The sequence below is a fragment of the Rousettus aegyptiacus genome, unplaced genomic scaffold (genome assembly GCF_014176215.1).
Source record: "Rousettus aegyptiacus isolate mRouAeg1 unplaced genomic scaffold, mRouAeg1.p scaffold_m13_p_3, whole genome shotgun sequence".
Taxonomy (NCBI): domain Eukaryota; kingdom Metazoa; phylum Chordata; class Mammalia; order Chiroptera; family Pteropodidae; genus Rousettus; species Rousettus aegyptiacus.
In genome coordinates, this window is record NW_023416306.1 from 31,401,504 (window position 1) to 31,427,951 (window position 26,448).

The 26,448-nt window shown below is 33.6% G+C and overlaps 1 protein-coding gene and 1 pseudogene across 1 annotated transcript in view; one reads left to right on the forward strand and one right to left on the reverse strand.

The window, feature by feature from the left end:
- UBE2R2 (ubiquitin conjugating enzyme E2 R2) overlaps positions 1–26,448 on the reverse strand; it is a 90,986-nt gene that overhangs the window by 28,871 nt on the left and 35,667 nt on the right. The gene's annotated exons all lie outside the window — the stretch shown is intronic.
- On the forward strand, positions 3,245–3,362 carry LOC118601499 (annotated as a pseudogene).

Here is a 26,448-nt window from a genome sequence, read left to right on the forward strand (position 1 = left end):
AAGATTGAAACAGTGGATCATCTTAATCTTCAATAAGAAAGATCCAATAATTTGTACAAATTAAATTTTTAATATAATTGGAAAGCATAGTGTATTCTTTCTAAAATGTGTACATGGTACTGGCATAAATACAGGTACACAGATCAACAAAACAGAATATAAACCCATACATGGTCAACTAATTAAGATAAAAGAGTCAAGAATATAAAATGGGGTAAAGACAGTCTCTTCAATAAATGGTGTTGGGAAAACTGGATAGACACAGGCAATAAAATGAAACTAAACCACTTTCTTACACCATATATCAAAATAAAATAAAAATGGATTAAAGACTTAAAGGTGAGACCCAAAACCATAAAATTCCCACAAGAAAACATAGGCAGTGAACTCTTTGACATCGTTCTTAGTAATATTTTTTTGGATATGTCTCCATGGGCAAGGGAAATAAAAGATGAAAATAAATGGGACTACACCAAGCTAAAATGTTTTTACACAGCAAAGGAAACCATCAACACAACAAAAAAGACAACCTACTGAATAGGAAAAGATATTCGCCAACGATACATCAAGTAAGGGGTTAATATCCAAAATTTATAAAGAACAATCCAATCGAAAAACTGGCAGAGGATCTGCATAAACATTTCTCCGAAGAGGACACAAAGATGACTAACAGATGTATGAAAAGATGTTCAACCACTAATCACCAGGTGAAACCAAATTAAAACCACGATGAAATACTACCTCACACCTGTCAGAATGGCTATCAAAAAAAAAAAAAAAATCAACAAACAAGTGTTGGTGAGGATGTGCAGAAAAGGGAACCCTCGTGTACTGTTGATGGGATTGCAAATTGGTGCAGCCACTATGGAAAAACAGTATGGAGGTTCCCTAAAATTTTTTAAATAGAACTACCATATGACCCAGCAATCCTACTGGGTATTTATCTGAAGAAACTGAAAACACTAATTTGAAAAGATATATGCACCTCAATGTTCACTGAAGCATTATTTATGATAGCCAAGATATGGAAGCAACCTAAGGATCCATCGACATACTAATGGATAAAGAAAATGCTGTATATATATATAAAATAGAATATTACTCAGACATAAAAAAGAATAAAATCTTGCCATCTGAAACAACATGGATGACCTAAAAGGTATTATGCTAAGTGAAATAAATCAAACAAAGAATCTAGAAAACAAAATAAACAATTCAGAAACAAACTCAGAGACACAGAGAACAAACTGGTGGTAGCCAGATGGGAAAGAGGTTGGAGGGATGGGTGAAAAGAGGAAGGGATTAAGATGTGCAAATTGCCAGTTATAAAATCAGTCACGGGGTATAAAATACAGCATAGGGAATACAGTCAATAATATTGTAATAATTATATATGGCGACAGGTGAGTACTAGACTTAAACCACAGTGATCACTTTTTGAGTTATACAAATGTCTAATTGCTATGTTGTACACCTGAAATTAATATATTATTATCTACTGTAACTGAAAAATAAATTTAAAAAATACAGTAGATCTGGAAGGCTACACCTAAAAATATATAGTTGTTATAAAAGTAATTCAGAGTCGGAGAGACTTTTTTCAGAGGTCTTTCCTGACTAACTTGCAAACTCATAAGAACAAGTACCTCCAAGACAATTTCTGTATCATGACCACATGTGCTTTCTCTAAAATGCTCAGGCCACTCTGAAACGTACCCTCAATAAAATCACTGAACTTGCCAGACATCTGTTTTTAGTTATTTAGAAACTGAGCATTTATGTTTATATTTTCATTTATTCAATCATTCAATAACATCATTATTGAAAACTAATCATGTTGTCTGGTACCTATATGGGAGGTGGGAAACCAAGATAGTTACACTATCCCTAACCCTGAAATGGCTACAGTCTAACTGAAAAAGACACTCACATACAAATGATTACAAATTAAGTGACTTAAATGAGATCTACTAGGTGCTAAGAGAGCAATGTGAAAGAAATGCAAACTCTGCCTGAGGTGATTAAGAAAGGTGATTACAGAAGGGTGATATGATACTTCACCAAACAGGCCAAAGTGAAAAGGGACCTAAAGGGAGAAGAAAAAAAATGTAGAAAGGCTTACACATGAGAACAAAGGCAAAGTAGGGATGAACACAAGACTTATTTTGATACACCTAGGAAGTAAAATCAATGAGACCTAGTGATTGATTTAATATGGGGAATGAAGAAAAAAGGAAAAATCAAGTATGACTATCAGTTTTCTGGATTGAAGAAACAGGTGAACAATGAAAGGTGGAAATGGTGACTAATAATACTTATAAAGGGCTTACTAAATAGCATGCATTGGGCTAAAAGTTTTATATACATTTCTTTTCATCACTCAGTTATGAAGTTAAAAGTATGTGTAGCCACAAATGCAGATGACCTATTAATTGAGGAACTGATTATTTTCTAGTCCATATCTTTGACTACCAAGAAGTATTCTCCACGTTTACCATTTTGTCTTCTTGAACCATTTTATTTCCTGGACTTCTCCAATTCCACTGTCTCCTTATGTTCTAGCTTTTCTGCCCACTCTTTCTCACATAATGTGCTCACTATAACTTTCCCTTGGTTCTCTTGTCTCCCCAAATATGACACATTACAAAAACCAAAAATATATGGGCAAAAAAAAAAGTCTACTAAATAACCAAAAAGTAATTTAGAAAACTGTAGTACATGTAAATGAAGTATACATTGGCTTGGGACAAAGTGTTAAAGTAATTTTGTTATCTCACCAATTATTTTCATATGGAATTTCAATCATGACCAAAAAAATATTAAATATGAATAGTGAAATGTATTCCAATCATTCCTGCTACCTGGTTATTAACATACTATTAAATAGGTTAAGAAAAAAGCTTTACAGTCCTAAACACAATTATACTTTGTAATAGCTCAGCTGACAGCAAATGTAGTGTTTACTGTTGCATTTGGATTACTGCCCAGAGTTAGTGTGAAATGAGGACATTCTCACTGCTGAGTTTTTCTATGTCATCAGCGCACGTCTGCTATAAGATAATGTTTCCAACATGACAGCAAAAGCAATCAAAATATGCTTTCTTATTAACATGCTGAAAGTTTCAAGTCTGCCAACCATCAGTATAAACTATTAAATTGTTCATTAATAGTATATGAAAAATAAAGCGAGTAGCTATACCTAATGATACTATATGTGCCACAGGCTTTAAAGTCCAGAAATTATGTCTATGGCCATACCACCCTGAACAAGCCCAATCCCGTCTGATCCTGGAAGCTAAGCAGGGTTGGGCGTGGTTAGTACTTGGATGGGAGACCATCTAGAAGATCAGGTGTTGTAGGTGCAATGAATGAATGAATGAATGAATGAATAAGGGATTGTAAACTGACAAGGTCCTTGCAATCCGTGAGGTCAATCAAGGGTTGCCTTGCCTTAAAAAAAAGGGTTGCCTTGCCTTAAAAAAAAAAAGTCCGGAAATTATGAGTCTTTATTGATTAAAAGTACCAATCTAGAAAGGTTAATTTAGAATCAGTATAATACTTAATATAATTATCCTAAAATTAAGGTGAAACATAAATACAAATAAGAGGAAATCCCTGATACTGGACTCTAAAAAATAAACTTCAGACATTTAAGAGGTAAGTAACTCTTAGCATTAATACCGATAGTAGTCTGTATTTATTTTTTTAATACAATAATAAAAGACATTTCTTACAACTTAGAAGTAAAGCCTTTTACTGGCCCTCCACCCTGCCCTCATCCCATATGCTAGAGGAACCCACTGCACCATCAGCTGGGTCAATGTTAAATAGAATAGTAGAAAAGACATTTGGACTTTTGGTTAAATATGTGTCACGGCATCTTATCTACTGCTGCTCCTACAAACTATGAAGTTTATAAAAAAGGTATTTTTATTTTTTCAAGAGTCATAAACCTGAGTAGAGTAAGAAGGACAAATGGGAGGACACAAAAGCAACAAAATTTTGGAAGCTGGAAAGCAAGTGGTAACTAATTTAGAAGACCAAAGAACATTTAAACCCAGGTTAGTGGTCAGTAAGGAAAGGAGTAGTTTTACTTCCTTCCACAAAACCATGGAAAAACTCAAATTAGAGGCACCAAGTGCAGTTAATACTGAAAACAAGACTGGTCAAAAATATGTATAAAGAGTAGTCAGATCCTCAGAACCTCTCCCCATGCTACAGTGAGTAGCCCATACCATGCTAACAGAAGAGTGAAAGTTTATTTTCCACTATGGTTGAACTTAGTAGAGCTGAGTGTGGGGAAAATAAACTAAAAAGAGGAAATCTCCCTACTGCACGATAAAGATCCTAGACTTCCTTTTTCCACCTGAGTCTAAGAAGGCTGGCAATCAGGCCCATATATGCCAGGTAGAAGAAAGAACTCTGCGGTAGCTGATCATCCTCCATGGGGAAACTAATTAATTAATTAATTAATTAGTTAGTTAATGTCAATTATACCTCAATATAGTGGTTTAAAAGAAAAAATAAAAATGTAACAAATGGGGATCCTCCAATCAGCCCATCCCAACCAGATCACCATACAGTAACACCTAACAGTTCAGAAATTTTGCCCTTATACAAAGAGCTGAATTTTTAACCTGTTTTTTTAGTACTTCACTCTCTTAAATATGAGTAGACAGGATGTCCATACATTTAAGGGAAGCCTAGAGGCAAAAACAAAAACAAACAAAACACCTAAAACAACTTGAAACTAACGAAAAATAAGGAGGCCAAAAAAGAGGGAAGGGCGCATTCAAATAAATAAAAAGGGAGGCTTTTGAAAAATTAAAACCATGATAACAGAGAGGAAATACACACATGCACATACATGTATATATGGGCTATAGGACGGAACTGAAGGTACTTCCCAGAAAATAGAGTAAGAAAAACAAATGTGAAAAATAAGGAGAAAAAATCAGACCAATCCAGAAAGTCAACATTCATATAAGTGTAGTTTAAAAAAGACAAGAGAAAGAGAAATTTAAGAAAATGTCTAAAACTGAAGACACAAATAGAATCAACTAATGGTGAACACAAGTGAAAAAACCTACACCAAGGCATATCACTATAAAATTTCAGAACACTGAGGACAAAGGGAAGAATGTATAAGATTCCACAGAGTACTTACACAATATTATGTATCAATTATATCTCAATAAAGCTGGGAGGGGGGAAAGGTTCCATAGAGGGAAAAAATCCTATCACATGAGACTTCTCAACCAGCAACACTGGAAACAAGACAATGCCTTCAAACTTCTGAGGAAAATTATTTTAAACCTCTAACTCTACAGTCAGCAAAACTGTCAATCAATTATGAAGATCAAATAAAAGTATTTTTAAATATATAGGTCTCAATACTATCTCCAATGGTATCCTTTCTTGGAAGCTATTAGAATAGATGCTTCACACGAACACACGAACACACACACACACACACACACACACAGATATCTTCATGACAATAAGTACACGAAAATTCTTAAATGTGATATAAAAAGTACTAACCACACACACACAAAAAAAATTGGTAACTGTGATTTTGTTAAAACTAAGAACTTCTGGTTCATCAAAAGACATCATTAAGATAGGGAACAAGCAAGCTGCAGGGTGGGAGAAGACAGACACAATATACATCCAACAAATAATGTGTATCCACAATATATAAAGAACTCCTGCAAATAAGACAAAATAAAAATGGGCAAAAGACTTGAACTGGCACTTCATAAAAGAGGATATCAAATGCCAAGAAATAAATTAAAAATAAAGACAGGGATTCAATTTCATTAGTCACTGCGGAAATGCAAATTTAAAACAATACCTGAAGTGAAAAAGACTGTCAATGATGCAAAACAACAACAACTCATAGTGGTTGTGGGAAGGTAAACCACTTTAGAAAACCATTTGTTTGTATCTTCTACAGCTGTACATATATGTACCTTAATAATTCAGAAATTCCATTTCTAGATATATATCCAACAGTAAGGTTTATATTTTCACCAAAATACGTGAACCAGAAGGTTCACAGTAGTAATATTCACACAGACAAAATCGGAAGCCACCCAAAAGGCCATCAATAGAAAAATGGGTAAAGTGGAATAGTCACTTAATAAAATGCTATATAGCAATGAGAATAAGTGAGCTACACTACACCTAATAATATGGAAAAATAGCATAATTTTCAAAGAGGCCAGACACCAAACAGATTCTTAATGTACAAATCCACTTATAATAAAATGCAAGAAGAATAGGTAAAACTATTCTAGGCTGTTAAAAATTAGGATTATTCTGTGGAGACAGAAGATAATTTTGGAAGAGAGCACAAAAAAGGGCTCTTGTAGTCCTGGTGATGTTCTTTTTCTTGATCTGAATACTACTAGATCCATGAATGCCTCAGTTTATAAAAATTCATTAAGCTGTATATTTATGACATATGTACTTTTCCTGTATTCATATAATTTGATAAAATTTAAAATTTAGGAAGAGAGTGCCTAAGACAAGTTAACAATGATTATTCATAACCAATTCTAAAAAAAGCTGTAGATAAGACAAAAATGAATACCTATTATAGTCTTTTAGGGTTTTCATGAAAATTTTAAATTACATCATGTACTTTCTCTAGACATGACACCAAAAGTTAAAAACCCTAAAGGAAACAATTGATGATTTTTTTAACATGAAAAATTTTAATTCTATGTAACATCGCCATAAATATACATCATAACTATGGTTAAACCCCAAACCACAAACTGGTAAAAGTTTGTGACTTCTAACAAGAGGTTAATATCCTTGTAAAAGACTGCTCCTAAATCAAGGCATAAAGACGAACCTATCTATAGTAAACGGGCAAAGGACATGAATAAGCTAAGAAGAAGAAACACATTCTACTACTTAATAGCCTATTCACGGACTCTCTAGGACTCTGTGATGCTTATATCTAAAACCACTCCTATATACAAATGAGTCAGCAACTTTTTTAAAATATAGGATTTTTTATATGCCAGTAAGAAATGACAGTACACAGCATATATATAATTCAGCTAAGCAGAAATACATATCAAGAATCAAATTTATCAAAACAAAAATAAGGGGGGGTGGAATTTAATAGCATCTTCTGCATTCCTGCCTAATTAAACACCAAGGAAAGACAAAGATTCTTGAGGGGAGGCTGACACACTGAATATCTGATAAGAAACATGTATAATAACTGAAATCAGTTACCTTATCAGATATGAAAGGAAAAAAGTCTAGATTTTGATAGTGGCAATGGCAAAAGAGAAAAAGGCAAAAAATTTCTAACTCCTGGCTCTGTTTATCATATCAAATGACATGCAGTTAAGTTTTATTACCAAAGATGAAAGCAGATCAATAAATGATACCTCCGGTGACAGTCATTTGGAAAAGAAACAATAGACTCAAAAGATTTAAAACCCCTTCCTTCACTAATCCATATTTTACTGTCAAATAATAAAGCTTAACACATATATTTGCCATCTTTTCTCAAAATCAAAAATTTGTTAAGTACAGAGAATAGATCTTCATTAAAATTGTAGAAGACCAAGTCAGATCTTGTTGCCTTGCATTATCTTATTACTAAAGAATAGCTTCTTCAAACTTAACACTGAGTCAACTCAAACTTTTTTTTATCACACCACCCCCAGAAAGAAAAAAATCATGTGTCAGACACGCCAAACGAGTCAAAAATGGAAATCTGATGTTATACAACTATGGAACTGTGAAATTTTTGATTTGAAACACACATGAACTCAAGAATGAACAAATGTGACATACAGAAAACTTATTTAAAAAAGGTAGTCTTTCAGAAAAAAAAAAAAAAAAAAAGGTATATTATACCATGCCACCATCACAAGCTGTTGCATCCTCAAGCTCTCAAAAAGGTACTTACGATTTGCAAACACAATTAATGACAGAAAATGTTACAGGAAGCCTCTAGATATCAGAAGGTAAGGGGAAGGTAATAAAATACAAATAAAATCAAAGGCTAAGATGTCAGGAGGAAAGGGGGCTTATGTACCAATATCTGGTCTGTCAGGAAAGTGTAATTTCTAATTAAGAGAATTTTCTTTTGACAAAGTTATTTGGAAAATGCGCGTTCCTGAAATGCAATTACATTAAAATAAAATCATTTGGACATCCATAAGGATTATATTAAACTAACCATTAAACCTACATTTAAATAACCAAATTCTATTTTACGGAATCCAAGTTCATCTTGGAAAACAAAACAAAGAAACTTAAATAAGGCTTTAGGTCTTCTTTGTCATACAAAAACATATGTAAAATTTTACCTCTATTAACAAAATTTGACTTCTAATAACTTTTTCAAAATAAAGATGTAAAATGAAAAACTAAGATTCCATCCTAGTCTTAAGATTTTTATGAGTCCATTTTAGTAATTTACATAATTTTTGTGTGCACTTTGAAAATATGACCTTCCTTCTTAAAACAAGGATATTCTCAAGTGCCTAAAACTTGAACCTAAACAAATTTAAATATAAACTGTCCTTCCTAGTTCAGCTTAATTTTCATGAATATCCAAGTGTGTCAGTACAGGGCAGATATTAACCAACAGATAAAATACACAAAGAAAAACTATAGTAGCAATTACAAATATTAATTAACATTTTCAAACTAACAATTAATAGAAGCTGAATGGTTTTCAAACTTTGAAATAGTGCTCCAAAATACAGGAACCATAATTCATAGTGTATTTTAAAAGATACTAAAATAAACACTTTCGTAAACTTAAATGTAAAGGAAACAGACTATAATCTGACATAGTCCTACGGTGGAATGCAATAGTTTAGCTATGATTATAATTAGAAAATGTAACATTTATATCATGTTATATATAGATCATCAATTTCCAAAGACCTAGCTTAGCAAAAATAATTATTGCCTTCACCTGTTCCCCTGGTAACTGTCTTTACATTTTCTTTAATCTCTGTTTAGAATAAAGGTAAGAAGACATTTTATGGGAGAGTAAGGAGTAGTATCTTGTGATAATGACAAGTGATCTTTCTAAAACTAATTTAGTTTTCTTGAGAGGATTGTGAAGATACACCAGGTTACTACATTAAAATTGTTATTTACATCATTCAGTAATGTACTACAGGTAGATATGTGAAAGTGATTATTTTATCTGCAAGAATGGACAGGTTAGCTATGCAATTATTCTCCAACTTCGAAAAAAATTCTAAATAAGAATTACTGCCTAATAAGGTTATTATCTTAGCCTTTTAAGTAGTATAAAACAGAATATGAGCCATGACTTCCCAACTTATATGTAAGAAATGAAAGAAGATATCCCCTTAGGGCTTTAGCCCTTAAGGAATAATTCTGAACAAAAATCTCTCAAGGCATTGTATGCTACTATAAGTAAAACAGTTCATACGCCTTTCAACAATTTGTCATTTTTTGTATGGTTAAGGCATAAAAGGTTAACAATCTAATCTTCCCAGTCTAATCAGTCAGCTGACTTGTTTCATTCTCTCTCCCTCTCTCTCTCTCACACACACAAAGCTAAACGTTATTATACAGATTAAATAATTGTTAAATATGACTTTCAAGTACAGTTTATCACAGGAAATAACACTTTCTAACCTGAAGTTACCTAAAAGTTAATATTAATTTTGGCTTAAACATAGAAGGAGCTTAAGTAATCATCTCTATTTTCTTCTGAAACCCTAACAAAACGATAGCAAGAGGGATAAAACATAAACTCATAAGAATAAAGAAAATGGAAGAAGAAAGTATATCAAGTATCAGAGAATTTTACAGTATGAAAAAGATGAATTTAGCAGACCCGAGAAAGCTGAGACCGAACTGTGAGAGGGATGGGGGAAGAAGGACTGAAGCAAGATCATGTGTACTAGGAAACCTGCAAAAGGCCTAGGATCTGAACAGTTAATTGGTATTTTTCAAAGTCAAGGTGTGAGATGGAGCTGAAAATAAAGCAATGAAAGGTGTATAAAGTTACAAACAGTTAAACACCCAGATTTCTTCCTCTTGCCCTTCAGTCAGGTGACTATCCCCATACTGCAGAAGACAAGGACTGCAGAAGGCTAAACTATTAGCTGTAATAACAGTTAAGTCAAAAAAAATGTTAAAAATTCAAAAAGCATTAAGTAACAATATCAGCACACTATTTAGAAATCTGGAGGGTAAAATCTGTACCAGAAAACAAGCAAAACTAGAAAGAGGAAACGTAGGAAAGAATAGGTAAAGCAAGTACTACTGTTTATCATAAGACCAGAAGTATTTTAATTTTTAAAACAACATACACATTATTCACAATAGCCAAAATATACCAATAACCCAAATGTCCATCAACAGATTAATGGATAAAGAAAATGTGGACAGAACAGATTATTATTAAACCTTAAAAAAGGAAATTGTACCATTTACGACAACATTTATGGTATTATGGTAAGTGAAATAGTTACAGGATAAATACTGCATGATTCCAAACCTCATGAGGTATCTAAAACAGTCAAACTCAGAGAATCAGAAAACAGAATGGTAGTTACCAGAGGATGGGAGAGGGGAAATGGAGAGTTGCTCGACAGGTATAAAGTGACCAAAAAAAACAAAAACGAAAACAAAAAAAAAAAAACCCACACAACTATATACACATATTACTTTGGTAAAACAAAATTAAAAAACTTTAGAAAATGTTGCTTTGCTGAGTGTTGCCTGGGGTAGAAGCACTGCCTGGGAGAAGGAGGGGTGAAAGAACAGGGTGGAGAAAAACTTTAACATTTCTCCTTTGTTCTCCCCCATTTATACTTTGGGATAATGACTTTTCGTCCCTTTCTCCACATAAATCAACAGTCACATCATAATTTGCAGGTTTCTGCAGTGTAAAATGAGAACAGTGCAACAGCCCTGCTACTGTAAGGCAGTGATGAAAACAGGTGCAGGCTAATTAGCCACCCTCGGCAGTCACTCTTCCAAGCCTCTCCGCTTCTAGGTCCCAGGGTTGATATTATAATCTAAGAAGTCTCCTTCCACTACTTCTTCCTGTGAATTTCAAAGTAAAGCCTTGTCCAATGTTGGTGTAAGGTGAAGTGGCGAATGATCAACACTGATTTTATGGTGCCTAGAGTTCATTCTCCCCCGAAAAATGGGCACAGAGTTAAATCTAGATTTGATAATTTCCTCCAAAACACATAACCAAACATAGTAGCTGAAAATCCCAGAAAAAAGAAACTCATGAACCATAATAATCACCTAAAGAGTACATCCAACTATAGTAAGAGATATACAAAAACGAGACAACATATACCATTTGAATCCTGTATTTCCTTAAATATTATCATGCTTGTTAAATTCTTGACTCATATGTTCTAAAATCCCATGTTATTTACGAGATTCAAAAAAAAATTGAAAAAATTTTAAAAAATAAAAAAATAAAAATATAAGCTAAAACAAAGTTGGAGAAGCAATCTGATAAAATGGAATTCAAGACAAAAAATGCCGTAAGAAAACAGTAGGTACTGGTTAAAGAAATAATAAAACGATATAACCACCATAAACATGTATGTATCTAAAAATATAGTCACAAATATATCAAGTAAAAAGTGGAAGAAATGCAAAGAATATATAAATTAACAATCGTATTTGGAGATTTGAATACAGCCTTCTCAGAAACTGACAGATCATGCAGGGAAAAAAAAGTACTGAAGATCTGAATATAATTAATAAGCTTGAACTATTAAATAGACAGTACATAGAACACTGTGCCCAGCAAAGAGAGAACAAAGTCTTTTAAAGAATACATGTTTTGAGCCATAAAAGAAGCCTGGATAAAATACCAAGGATCAATATTACTGAGATTATGCTCTTTAAACATAATACAACAAAGTTAGACATTAGTATCAAAAGAAGAGCTTAAAAATCCCATGTTTAAAAACTAAACATACTAAATAACTTTTGTGTTAAAAAAGGATATTAAGAAATACTTAGAAATGACAAAACATTACAATGTGTATGACAGTTAAAACAACATAGAAATGTTATAGCTTTAAATAAACGTATCAAAAAATAAGTTAAGCACTAAATTCAAGAAGCCTGACATAGAACACTGAACTAAAATAAGAAGGAATAAAAGGCAGGAATCAATGAAATATGTCACAACAAAAAATAATAAAGAACATTAACAAAACAAAAAGGTAGTTTGAAAAAACAAATAGGAAGACCTCAAGCAAGATAAAAAAAATGTTCTGTTAGAAGAGTCCGGGAAAAAATGGTGTAAATGATAGAGGTTTTGTTCATCCCTCTTGCGACCAAATCAAAGTTGTAACAGAAACATGGAGCAAACGGCAAGCACAGTTACCTGGGATCTAGATGAACAGAAGCTCTACAACTAGGGAGAGAAATAAGAAATCACCCCATAACAGGAGAAGGTAGTAGGGGGCGAAGACACATGGCTGCCTGGTCCCAAGCGGCTGAGTGGGACAGAAGCTACAGCAGCGGCAACTGGCAGCTGTAGATACCTCTTAAAAAGGCTGTGTCAGTGAGCGGACTTTTGCCATGAAGAAATTGCTCACTGAGCACCAGTGCAGGTCAGCGGCTCAGGGGGCACCAGGGACTTACAGGGGAACATTGAGTTGTTAGAGTAGAGGCTTTCTTCCAGGCAGAAGGACTGGCAGTATCAACTGTTCCTCTGTTTCTGTTGAGCCCTCCCCACTCCCAGTATGCAGACACAGCACTGTCAAAGCTGAGACATCAACAAACTGGATAACAGAGGTCACTCTGCCAAGAGGATTCCCTGAAACTCCAGGTCCCTAAACCGGTGGCCCCACCCAAGCCACATTCAACCGTATCCTTGATGAGTCTGGTGCTCCTTGCTGAGCCAACTCCAAAACTCACGCTGGTGGCAGCTGGCTTCGATTTCTGGCGTGGCCTTTTGAGGCAACTATAAGCACAGCATCTGCAGATTGCTTACTGAATCTTAACAGGCGACCCTGGAAGGCTAAACGTGGCCTGCAGCTGAACCCCTCTAAGGACTGTGCCACTGGACACCTACTACACAAAGCCATGATAATAAGACTGGAAGACTGAGGGGCTTTGCTTAGTATATAGACAGACAGAGAAAGGTAGCCAAAATGGGAAGACAAAGAAGCAGAAATCATATGAGAGACAAGAACAGAGTTGAGTTCCAGGAATAATGGAGTAAAAGTAATCTAACAGATGCAGAGTTTAAAACAGTGGTTGTAAAGATGCTCAATGAACTTATGGGAAGAATAGATGAACTCAGTGAGAACTGTAACAGAGATAAAATATATATATATATATATGAAAATGTAAATGGAAATTATAAAAGGGAACCAATCAGAAATGAAGAATGCATTATCTGAGATGAAGAGTATATCAGAGGGAATCAAAAAAGTGGATAAAGAAGAGGATCAAACCACCGATATAGAGAATGTGGAAACCAAGGACATTCAATCAGAATGGTAAGAAAAAAGAAGCCAAGACTATAATAATGGGACACAATTAAATGTAAAAATATCTGTGTCGTAGGGAGACCTGAAGGAAAACAAGACATTGAAGAGCTATTTGAAGAAATAATGATGGAAAACTTCCCTAACCTGGTGAAGGAAATAGACATACAATCCCAGGAAGCTCAGAGACCCAAGAAAGAGGAACAAAGAGGCCCACAGCAAGACACTTCATAATTAAAATGCCAAAGGTTAAATACAAAGAGAATCTTAAAAGCAGCAAGAGAAAAACAGTTACCTACAAGGAAGCACCCATAAAACTGGCAGCTGATTTCTCAAAAGATACTATGCAAGACAGAAGAGTTTGGCCCAAATATTCAACATGATGAAAACCCAGGATCTAAAACCAAGAATATTTTATCCAGCAAAGCTTTTATTTAGAGTTGAAGGACAGATAAAGAGCTTCCCAGACAAAAATAAGCTAAAGGAATTTATCAACACCAAGCCAGTATTACAGGAAAGGGAGAGACTTCTTTAAGAAGAAAAAAGCATGTATCAAAAACATAAATAAAGAATGGTAATTACTAAATTCCTATTAACAAGTACCTCAAATGGAAAAGAATTAAGTGCTCCAACCAAAAGATAGAGTGGCTGAAGGGATAAGAAAATAAGACCCCTACATATGCTGCCAACGTGAGACTCACTTCAGATTAAGACACACATAGACTAAAAGGAAGAGAATGGAAAAAGATATTGCCTTGATGGAACTAGAGGGTATTCTGCTGAATGAAGTCAGAGAGAGAAAGACAAATATCACATGATTTCACATACATGTGGAATTTAAAGAACAAAACAAACAGCAATGACAACAAAAATGGGAACAAACTCACAGAGAATAAGCTAAGGGCTACTAGGTGGGAGCAGGGGTTGGGGGGACGCTGAAAAAGGGCAAAGGGATTAAGAAGTACAAACGGATACTTACAAAATAGACATGTAGATATAAAGTGCAGCATAAGGAAAATAGTTAACAATGCTGTAATAAACATGCAAAGGCTAGTGAGGTATTAGTGGGGTGATCACTTTGTGAGTTATATAGATCTCTAATCATTATGTTGTATAATTGAAACTAATATATTATTGTATGACGGCTATAATTTGAAAAAACTCATTCACTTGTACAATGTAAATATGAGCGACTGTCTATTATAGTTCAATAAAGCCATTAAAAAAGTGGCACAGTTACCCATTAAAAAAAAAAATGTGTTGGGGGGAGTCACAAATTTTATTATTCTAAGGGGAAAATAAATACAGATCTAGTTAGACTAAATAAAAACGAGAAAAAAATCTAAAAGGCTATTACAAATGACTTTATGGTAATTACTCGAAAACCTAGATAAAAATCAGAAAAATATAAAATGACAAAACTGGTATAAAATAATTTAAGAACTTAAATGGATCAACATGGATTTAAGAAATCAATTTGGTAAGACTTCTTTTTCTCCAAATACTCCAGCCAAAGATGATTTTATAGGTAAGTTCTAACCAACTTTGAAGGAAAAGTTGAGTCCTATTTTATAAAAGTTATTTCTAACACTTAAAGAGAAAAAACTCCAGGTCATTTAATGAGACTTGTAAAATCTTAGCTTCAAAATTAGATAAAAGAAAATGTAGGAAATGAAAATTATAGTTTCAACTCACTTGTGTTCATAGCAGAAAAATAAGCTAAATAAAACATCGGGTATATAAATTCAACCATATTATTTTCTAAAAATATAATTATCAAGCAAATTTTTCATTTAGAATGTAAGGATGGCTCAACATCAGAAAAATCCACCACATAATTGACAACATAAATAAACTGTGGGAGAAAATGGCTATTTCTATCAATTTAGAAAATGCTTTGAATAAACCTTAACACGTATTAATGATTTAAAAATTGTTTAAGAGTCTCAAACTAGTAATAAAAAGAAATATTCCTTAACTTGGTAATGGCTACACAGCTCAAAAGCTTATAATAATTATTATACTTAATAGAGAAACCTGAGATTTATTTGAAATTGTAAATAAGGTCAACCCTGTCACTACTGCTTTACATACCACTATAAGAGAGAGAAAAAAAAACTTTAAAAAATATAAAGATTGAAAGGGAAGAGATAACTGTCATTATTTTTGGAAATAATCTATAAAAACTAGCTTACTATTAGAACGAAGAGTTCAGCCAGATTAACCTATGAAAGTCAATATCAGATGTCTACCTAAGAAATAACCAATTAGAAAATAAAGGGAGTAAATATTTGCAAATCATGTATCTGATAAGATATTAATACGCACAATATACAGAACTTCTAAAACTCAACCACAAAAAAAGAAACCCAATTCAAAAATGGACTAAGGTCTTTAATGAACATTTCTCCAAACAAGATATACAAATGAGAAAGCAGTACATGAAAAAATGCTCAACACATCACTAATCATTAAGGAAATGCAAATCAAAACTATAAGATATACTTCACACCCATTAGGATGACTACTATCAAGAAAAGAGAAAACAACATGTTTTGGAAAAGATGAGGTCAAACTGGAACACTGTTGGTGAGAATGTAAAATGGCATAGCCATTATGGAAACAGTATGGCGGTCCCTCGAAAAATTAAAAATAGAATTACCATATGATCCAGCAATTCCATGCTTAGGTAATACCTAAAGGAATTAAAAGCAGGGTCTTGAATAGATTTGTACACCCACATTCATAGCAGCATTATTCACAATTGCTAAAATGTGGAAGCAACCCAGTGCTTGATTGATAAGGAAAATGTGGTATATACAAATAATGAAATATTATTCCCCCTCGAGAAATAATATCCAACATAGAAATTTGAGGACATTATGCTAAGTGAAATAAGCCTGTCACAAAAAGAAAAATACTGTATGAATCTACTTGTATGAGGTACTTAAGAGTAGTCAAAAATCATAAAAACAGAAAGTATAACAGTGTTTGCCAGGGACTGGTGGGGGGAGGGGAAGAATGGTAATTATTGATTACTGGGTATACAGAGTTTCAGTTTTATCAGATGACAAGAGTTATGGGGATGGATGGTTGCAGAGGAATATGAATGTATTTAATATCATTGAATTGTACAATTAAAATGGTTTGCATGGAAATTTTTACATGTATTTTACCTAAATGATACATATTTAATAAATAAAATAAAAAGGTCAAGATACCACTCACGCAATAGCAATACAAACTGTAAAGTAGCTAAGAACTATGTATTCTTAATTTAAGAATTCTATAGAGAAGAACCTGAATAAAGGACATTCAAGAGAAATACAGAAAATTCCATGTAAATTCTCCCTAAATTAATCTATAAATTCAATATACAATCCCAGTAAGTATTCCAATTGTTTCCTGTTTAATTCAACAAACTTATTCTAAAATTCCTGTGAAACAGACTAAGATAACCTAGGGGGAAGAAAGAACAAGGTGCAGGAGATAACAATGTCCTACCAAATAACAAAATGTAAATAAAAGCAGTATAATTTGACACTCGCTTAAGAACAGAAAATGAAACAGAAGAGAGACCTATACGGGAATTTAACCTATCATAAAGAAATTTTATAAATATTTAAGGAAATTGTCTTGGAAAAAAATTGGTAAACAGTGCTGGGAAAACTAATTCTCCATGTGGCTACGAAACAAATGTCTTCAAGATCTAAATATGAATGATGAAATAATGAAGCTAAAGCAAAACTTCTTCAATCAAAAAAGCACAAACTATAAGGCAAAATTTTTAAGTTTCTCTTCATTCAGAAAAAGGAATTACAAGATATTTCACATACAAAGAACTATAACAAGAAAACAAAAACAGTAATCACGTCCCAAAAAATGGGCAAAAATATAAAAATAGGCACTTAACTGAAAAGGAAACAATAAGCATGTGAGGAGATGCACAAACCAATTATTATCAGAGAAGGACAAAAATTTTTAAAGTGAGATATTTTTATTTATTAGATTGACAAAAAGGAAAGCTCCATATTGTCAGATGTTGGCTGGAACACAATGAAAAAGGAAAGATCATGCACTGCTAGTTAAGAGTACAAATTAATTTTTCCCTATTCTACCCTCTCCTCTCCCCTCCCCTCCCCTCCCCTCCCCTCCCTATACTATTCTAGAGAACAATCCTATACTGTTTAATTAAATTTATACATCCCCTATAATCTAGCAATTCTACTCCTGGGTCTATATTCCAAAGAAATTCTCATAAAGGCACATAACAGGACCCCAAACTGCATGTTCACTTTAGCACTGACTGCTACAAAATAAAGATGGAGATAACCTGGGTGGCCATCAGTGAGAATGGACAAGTAAACTGGGATGAAAGCATACCACATACTATGTAATAGTCATAAGCAATTAGGTGTACACATAGCAACACAGATGGATCTTTAATATACACTGCTTAGTAGAAAGAAATAAAAATATGAAAAATACCTAACTTACATAAAATAATATACATGTACATGGAATACACACTTTGTAGGAACAAGTACAAGTGAAAAGGCATACATTAGAATGGATGCACATGGCAGGAAGAGAGAAATGAAAGCGGGTATGAGGATAAAAGGAAGGAAATAACACAAGAGGTGGTCTGCGCAGACCAGTGACAATGGGCTATAAACTGAGAATCATGATTAACTTAACTTCTGCACCTAATATCCAAAAAGAAAATGTTTGTGGGTGGATAAAGTAATCTGCAGAAACTTGAAAAAAATTCAGGAATGGTGATGATACATAATAGAATTAAAATAGAAAATATAAAGACAAAATTTGCTTTAGAAGAGAGAATCCACTAAGTCCTAATAGTAGGCCTTAAAAATCGCTTAAAAATTTTTGTGTAGACAGTTCCTCTGTAAATCACCTACTTAATATAGGTTTCCTTTATACCTGAGACAGATGAGCCTTCCATCTTAACTGTCTTTTTCTTTTAAAAATAATTTTTATTAAGATTTTATTTGAACATTTTATACATGTAGTTTTAAGAATATCAGAAAGTACAGATTTTAAAAAAGAGAAATTAAAAATCACCAATAATGTAGTGAATACACCTAATTCACCATTCACCCCTGCCCTGACGGAGACAAAGATGAAGCCTAGAAGAGAAAAGCAGGCTGTCTTAGAAAGCAAAAAGGTAGAGAGAATGGATCTTCTCATTCCCAGTATTCAACTGGCCTACTCTCCCAGGATTGCATCAAAAAACCTGGCATCAACTAACCATGCCTAAAATTGCTGCCAAACCCTGGAAGTCCTAGCCAACCAGATTTGTCTTCATTGTACACTGAAGTGGAGAAATGCCACCAGGTGGCAGCAAATCTCAGCCAGGAGTGGGTCAGATATAGATCAAGCAGCTCCAGGCCAGCTACAAATAATACCAGGCTCATATTTTACATGATTAGATTTTTTAACTCTACTTATTAAGGAAGGGTTTTACTCACTACCAACCAGATAATAATTCCGAACATTCTGGAGTATGACCTTCAAGATTTAGATAATATTTTAATACTTTTAATACATTGCTATATATTAAAATAAAATTGAATATCATTTATGGCAATGTAATATGCATGCATATAAAATGTCCATTTTATACCATCATTATCTACTAAATAAAATAGGGAACTATAAACCCATATAGACATAAAAGTTGAGTAGAATTAAATGTTTATGTAGTTTCAGAGTACTTCCCCCCAAAATACTTACTACAAAGAGGCAGAGTGACTTCATAGAAGCCTGGCAGACATCTAATGTAACCAAAGTGGACATAAGTCATGAGAGCACTTGAAATAAATGAGAAAGTTTTACTAATTCGAATGGAGAGACAGTCTACAACATAAGTGTCCTGTAACTATCAAACCTATCAAGGCCACGAAAGTCTTGGAAAGACCAAGGAATAATTAATTAAACAGTGTCTGAAAGAGATTACAGAGACAGGATGACTAACGGCAACACATAATTCTGAACAAGATCCTGCTGCTACAAAAAACAGTATTACGATAACTGGCAAAACAGAATAGGACTTGAGGATTAGATGATACTAACGTCTCAATGTTAATTTTCTGATTGTTGATAGTTATGATTATGTAGAATAATTTCATTTGTAGGAAATAAACTAAAATATTCAGAGGAATGGTGGGACATCAAGAGATTGGCAATTTATCTCAAATAGTTCAGGAAGAAAGATCTTTGAGCTTTCCTCTAAGTTTGCGATTGTTAAAAATTTTTTTCAATCATTTTTAAGACTGCCTATCAAAAGATATTCATATAAAGACATCAGAATGATTGTCTAAGGGTTGGAAGGGGAAGAAAAGTGGGGATGGGAATAAAAAGAAATGGATACATATATACATACCAACCAACCCACAAACAAAAAAAGATCTGGTATGGGCAAAATAATGAGAAAAAGCCATGAACTGAGAGGTATGATTATGATTAACTCAATTCTAGTAAAAATAACAACAAAAAGACCCACTTTTTCTCCATGTCTGAAAAACTGAGAGATAGTGGCTCCATAGTGTTGTAGTTAGCATGTCTGCTTTACACACTGAAGGTCCTGGGTTCGCACCCCAGGTAGAACCACGGATAAGGGCCTAGGTGCACCAGGCCCCAGGTGCATGCCTCAAGTGTGTGGGAGGAAATGCGCTGCCTTCAGAAATCTAGTTCTTAAGGAAAAACAGCAACATCCATGGAGGCGGGGATTAAAAAAATAATGCTGAAAGAGGTTGCTTCTGGGAGTGGTAAGGGTCTAGTTTTCTTATTATAAGTTTATAGTATGTTTGACTTTAAAAACTACATATCTGAATTATTTTTATAAATGAATGTCGAATTTAACTTAAAAAGAAATATCAAATCAGTAATGTAAAGACAGTAAGGAATCTGGATTGGCAAGATTTGGAGGGGCAGGCAAATTCTGAGAGGTAAAGAGTTAAGCCAGAAGTCAGGAATCCAGGTAAGCAGGTCAGTTATGTCGCCAGCCATCAGGACACAGATGAAACCTGTTATTGCAAAGAGCATCTAAACCATGAGTTTAGTATTAGTAGTTCAAGAGTCCAGCTAATATCAAGGCATGGCTGGTCTCCTATCATGAGATGAAGAGTAAATACAGGTGATTGAAAAATGAAGTAACTACTAGTGGCTTGGTTACCAGTTTCCCCAGCAATCTTCCTTGCCACTTCCAACACCCACAGAATCAGTTATCTCTAACTCTCAAGAACAAGTCTGATTTGATTATAATTTATAGCCCTTGATCCTCAGACACAGTTAAATCCTGAATTGTCTAGTTATTGGACTCCAACCTCTTTCCTCCTGGCCAAATGTCAGTGTGAGACCCAATTTTAGTTTTAAAGTTCTTGTTCTAAAAGTGTATTCAGTTCCTGCTTGCCACAGCCAACATCCTCCTGAAGGCTGTACTCTGTTCCAAACTCCAGTATCCGGGGGTTTACCTAGTCCAGACAACTTCCTGACAAACCACCCTGTCTGAACATCCAAGTATCCTACTTCAGGAGCCAGGGTAAAATACAGCTAAGGCAAACGAGAATTGATAAGATACAGAATCAGAAATGCAAGCTAATCTGTGTAACCTTGGACTGAAAACTCCCTGTGAGCATAGCTTCCCCACATATATAAAACTAGTTCAGCGATACTTCATGGGGTTGCTGTAAGAAATATGATATCAGCTCTTCAATTACTCAGTGCTTACTATATGCCAGGCACTGTTCTAAATTCTTTGCATACATTAACTCATTTAATTATTAAAACAATCCTATGCAGTACATATGATCATCAAATCCAATATTACAAATTAGGAAACTAAATTAAAAGGGCTTTACAAACTTGCACAGGTTACACAACTGTAACTAATAGAGTTTGGATATCACAAATATATATATATTTCCCTCCCTTAGCACAGGTCAGGGCACATGTTAATCACTTTATAATAAACAGTACCTATTATTATTTTTGTAATTCTCTGTTGAGTTAGACAATTTCCTCATGCTAACATGAGATTAGACTCATCTTGGCCTGAAAATTGCCAGGCCTATTAAACTGAATTGTTTTATAACATGTTGTGAGTCTGGCTCAGTTCCAGGCAGTCTTATTTTAACCAAGTAGGTAAGCCTAGACCATTTTCACATTCTCTAACTAGTTCTAAATAATAACCATACCCTATCAGAACACAATATTTAGCAAATGGTCTAATGTTTACTAGAATCGGGAATGAAAAAAACATATGATCAACTCCATAGATATGGAAAAGGTATGCAACAGAATTCAGAATTCATTCCTGGTTTTTTAAAAAAAGCTACTTTAATAAACAGTAAAGCATATGTCTAATCTCAAACCCGAAATATTCGATAAGTGCCATAAGCATTATCAGTAAAGATAAAATATTCTTTATTATTATAGTTTCTTAACACTGTTCTGCACATACCTGCCAATTAATTAAAGAAAGAAAAGTGTAAAAATTAGAAAGAAGAACTAAAACTCTCATGATTTTCAAGTTATATGCTTTACTTGGAAAGCTAAAAAGAATCAACTGGAAAATTATTCCAAACGGTAACAGACCTAGTTGGATGCTGGTACAAAATAACATAATAAAATAAATAGTACTCCAACATACAAATATCTATTTAGAAAATAGAAGAATATGTCCTATTTGAAATAGCAACAATAAGATAAATTAGGAAAAAAAATGTGCAAGATTAATAACTAAAGAAAAAGGATGAGGATACTGTTTAATGACATGAAAAGTATATATTAAGTGAAAAAGAAGGGTGCTGCAATTAAGTATGCTTAATTAACCATCTGTGTTAAAAAAGATATCTAGACACAGAATTTATACACTACACAACAAAATTTAACTCAAAATGGATCACAGTCCTGATATAAAACACAGACCCATAAAATGCCTAGAACACAACAAAATCTAGATAACCTTGGATTTGGCCATAACTTCTTATTTACAGCACCAAAGGCATAAAATTAAGAACTGATAAACTGGGGTTCATTAAAACTAAAAATATGCTCTGTGGAAGACACTGCCAAGAGGATGAGAAGACAAACATGAAGTAGGAGAAAATATTTGCATATATCTGGATAACAGATTTTTCCAAAATATACAAAGAACTCTTAAAACTCAACAATAAGAAAATAAACCACCTGGTTTAAAAATAGGCAAAAGATCTCTGAACAGACATCTTACTAAGGAATATATACAGCTGGCAAGTAAGTATATGAAAAGATTCTAACACTGCATATCATTAGAATTAGAAATTAAAACAATGAAATTCCACTACACACTTAAAAATGGTTAAAATCCCAAATGGTGGTAAGGATGCAGAACAACTAGAATGCTCATTCATTGCTGGTAGGAATGCAAAACGGTACAAGCACTTTGAAAGACAGTGGGGGGCAGTCTCTTACAAAATTAAACACACTCATCAAACAATCCTGCAATCACGTTCCTTGGTATCATGCACTCAGTTCTTCACTTACTATATGTTTTTCATATCATTAAAGAGCATCCTCATTCTTTTTTAGTTATTAACCTTGCACATTTTATTTCTAAGTAATCAAAACCCAAATCAGTTGAGAACTATGTACACACAAAAACATGTACATGAATGTATATAGCAGCCTTATTCCTCATTACCAAAACCTGGAAGCAACCACGATGTCTTTCAATAGATGAATGGATAAGCAAACTGTGGTACATCCAGACAATGGAATATTATTTAGTGCTAAAAAATAAATAAGTTTTCAAGACATGGAGGATTCTAAATTCAAATTACTAAGTAAAAATCAATCTGAAAAGGCTACATACTATATGATTCCAACTACATGACATTAGGAAAAAGACAAAACTATGGAGATAGAAAAAGGATCCGTGGTTGCCAGTGGTTGGGGGGTGGGAGGGATGAATGAACAGACAGTAAGAAGACCCCCAGGGCACAGAAAATACTGTGTATGATACTGCGAGGGATACATGCCAATGTACATCTGTGAACATACAATACCAACACCAAGACTAAAACAATGGGTAATTGTGATGTGTCAATGTAGGTTCATCAATTTTTAACAAATGCACTACTCTGGTGAGGGATGCTGATAATGGGGGAGGCTATGCATATACAGAGGTAGTACTACATGTGAAATCCTGTACCTTCCTTCATTTTGCTGTGAACCTAAAACTGCCCTAAAAAAAATAGTCTTTTAAACAATACCATTTACAAAAAGAAAAAAAATAAGATGTCTCAGAGATACAAAATAGGTTTTGAATAAATGGAAGATCAAAGATCAATAATACTAATGAAATTGAATCGGTAAACAAAAAACTCCCAACAAACAAAAGCCCTGAACCAAATGGCTTCACAGGTGTATTTTATCAAAGATTTAAAGACTTACTACCTATCCTTCCAAACTACTCCAAAAAAAAATTGAAGAGAAGGGAAGGCTCTAGCATTACTCAGATACCAAAACTAGACAAGGACACTACAAAAAGTAAAAGTATAGGCCAATATACCTGAAGAACATAGATGTAAAAATCCTCAACAAAAATCAGTAAACTGAATTCAGCAATACATTAAAAAGATCACACATCATGATCAAGGGAGATTTATCCCCTAGATGCAAGGCTGGTTTCAATACCCACAAATCAATGAACGTGATATACCTCAAACAAAATGAATGATGAAAATCACAAATCAATAGATGCTGAAAAATCATTTGACAAATCCAATATCCATTTATGATAAAACTCAGCAAAGTGAGGACAAAGGGAACATTCCTCAACATAATAAAGGCCATACATATGACAAACCCGCAGCTAACATCATATTCAACGGTGAAAAGCTGAAAGCTTTTTCTTTAGGATCAGGAACTAGACAAGGATGTCCACTTTCATCCCTTTTATTCAACATAGTCCTAGAAGTCACAGACACAGTAATTAGACGAGAAATAAAAGGTATCCATATTGGACAGATAAAAGTAAAACTGTCATTATTCATAGATGGCATGTTACCATATAGAGAGAACCCTAAAAATTCCATCAAAAATACTATCAGAACTAATAAATGAATTCAGTAAAATAGGATACAAAGTTAATATTCAAAACTTGGTTGCATTTTTATACACCAATGATGAACTATCAGAAAAAGAAATTAAGAAAGCAATCCCATTTACAATTGCATCAAAACAATAAAATACCTAGGAATAAATTTAACCAAGGAGGCAAAAGACCTGTACTTGGAAAACTGTAAGTTGATGAAGAAACAAATGGAAGAAGATACAAATAAATGGAAGCATATGTTGTGCTCACAAACAGGAAGAATTAACATCATTAAAATGTCCATACCATCCAAAGCAATCTATAGATTCAACACAATCCCTATCAAAATACCAATGGCATTTTTCACAGATTTAAAACAAGAAATCTTAAAATTTATATGGAACTGCAAAGACCATGAAGAACCACAGCAATCTTGAGAAAAAAGACCAAAGTTGGAAGTATCACCCAAACTGATATCAAACTATACTATAAGGCTATAGTAATCAAAACAGCATGGTACTGGCATAAAACAGACACACAGATCAATGGAACAGAAGAGACAGCCCAGAAATAAATCCATGCCTATATGGTCATTTAATCTATGATAAAGGAATGTGGTAAAGACAGTTTCTTCAATAAATGGCGTTAGGAAAACTGGACAGACACAGGCAAAAAATGAAACTGGACCACTTTCTTACGCCACATACAAAAATAAACCCAAATGGATTAAAGACTTAAACGAAGACCCAAAACCATAAAATTCCTAGAAAAAAACAGGCAGTAAACTCTTTGACATCACTCTTAGTAATATTTTTGTGGATATGTCTCCTTGAGCAAGGGAAACAAACAAAAAAAGGGACATCAAACTAAAAAGATTTTCTGAAGGAAACCATCAACAAAACAGAAAACAACCTACCAAATAGGGGAAGATATTCATCAATGATACATCAGATAAGGGATTAATATCCAAAATTTATAGAGAACTCATACAACTTAACACCAAAAAAAACAAACAATCCAATTTAAAAATGGGCAGAGGACCTGCAAAGACATTTCTCCAAAAGTGAACCCTTATGCACTGTTGGTGGGATTGCAAATTGGTGTAGCCAATATGGAAAGAAAACAGTATGGACGTTCCTCAAAAATTTTTAAAACAAACTACCATATAACCCAGCAATCCCTTTTCTGGGTATTCATCCAAAGAAACCCAAAACACTAATTTGAAAAGACATATGCACCCCAATATTAAATGCAGCATTATTTATGATAGCCAGGATATGGAAGCAACATAAGTATTCATCGACAGACAAATACAGATGTTATACATATAATGAAATAAAAAAATACACTCTTGCCATCTGAAACTACATGGATGGCTCTAGAAAGTACTATACTAAGTAAAATAAGTTAAACAGGGAAATACAAATACCATGATTTATTTATATGTGGAATCTAAATAAATAAATGAACGAAACAGAAACAAACTCAGAGGTACAGAGAATAAACTGATGGCTGTCAGATGGGATGTGGGTTGGAAGAATGGGTGAAAAGGGGAAGGGATTAAGATGCACAAATTGCCAGTCATAAAAATAGTTATGGGGTTGGAAAGTACAGCATAGGAAAATACAGTCAATAACATTGTAATGACTATGTATGGTATCAGATGGGTACTGGACTTATCAGGGTGATCACTTCATAAGTTATATAAATGTTTAATCACTATGTTGTATACCTAAAACTAATATTCTATGTCAACTGTAATTTAAAACATTTTTACATTTTTAAGTGGAAGGTCATAGAAATATTTTGATATTGTCAAGATGTGAACACTCTCCAAATTAACTT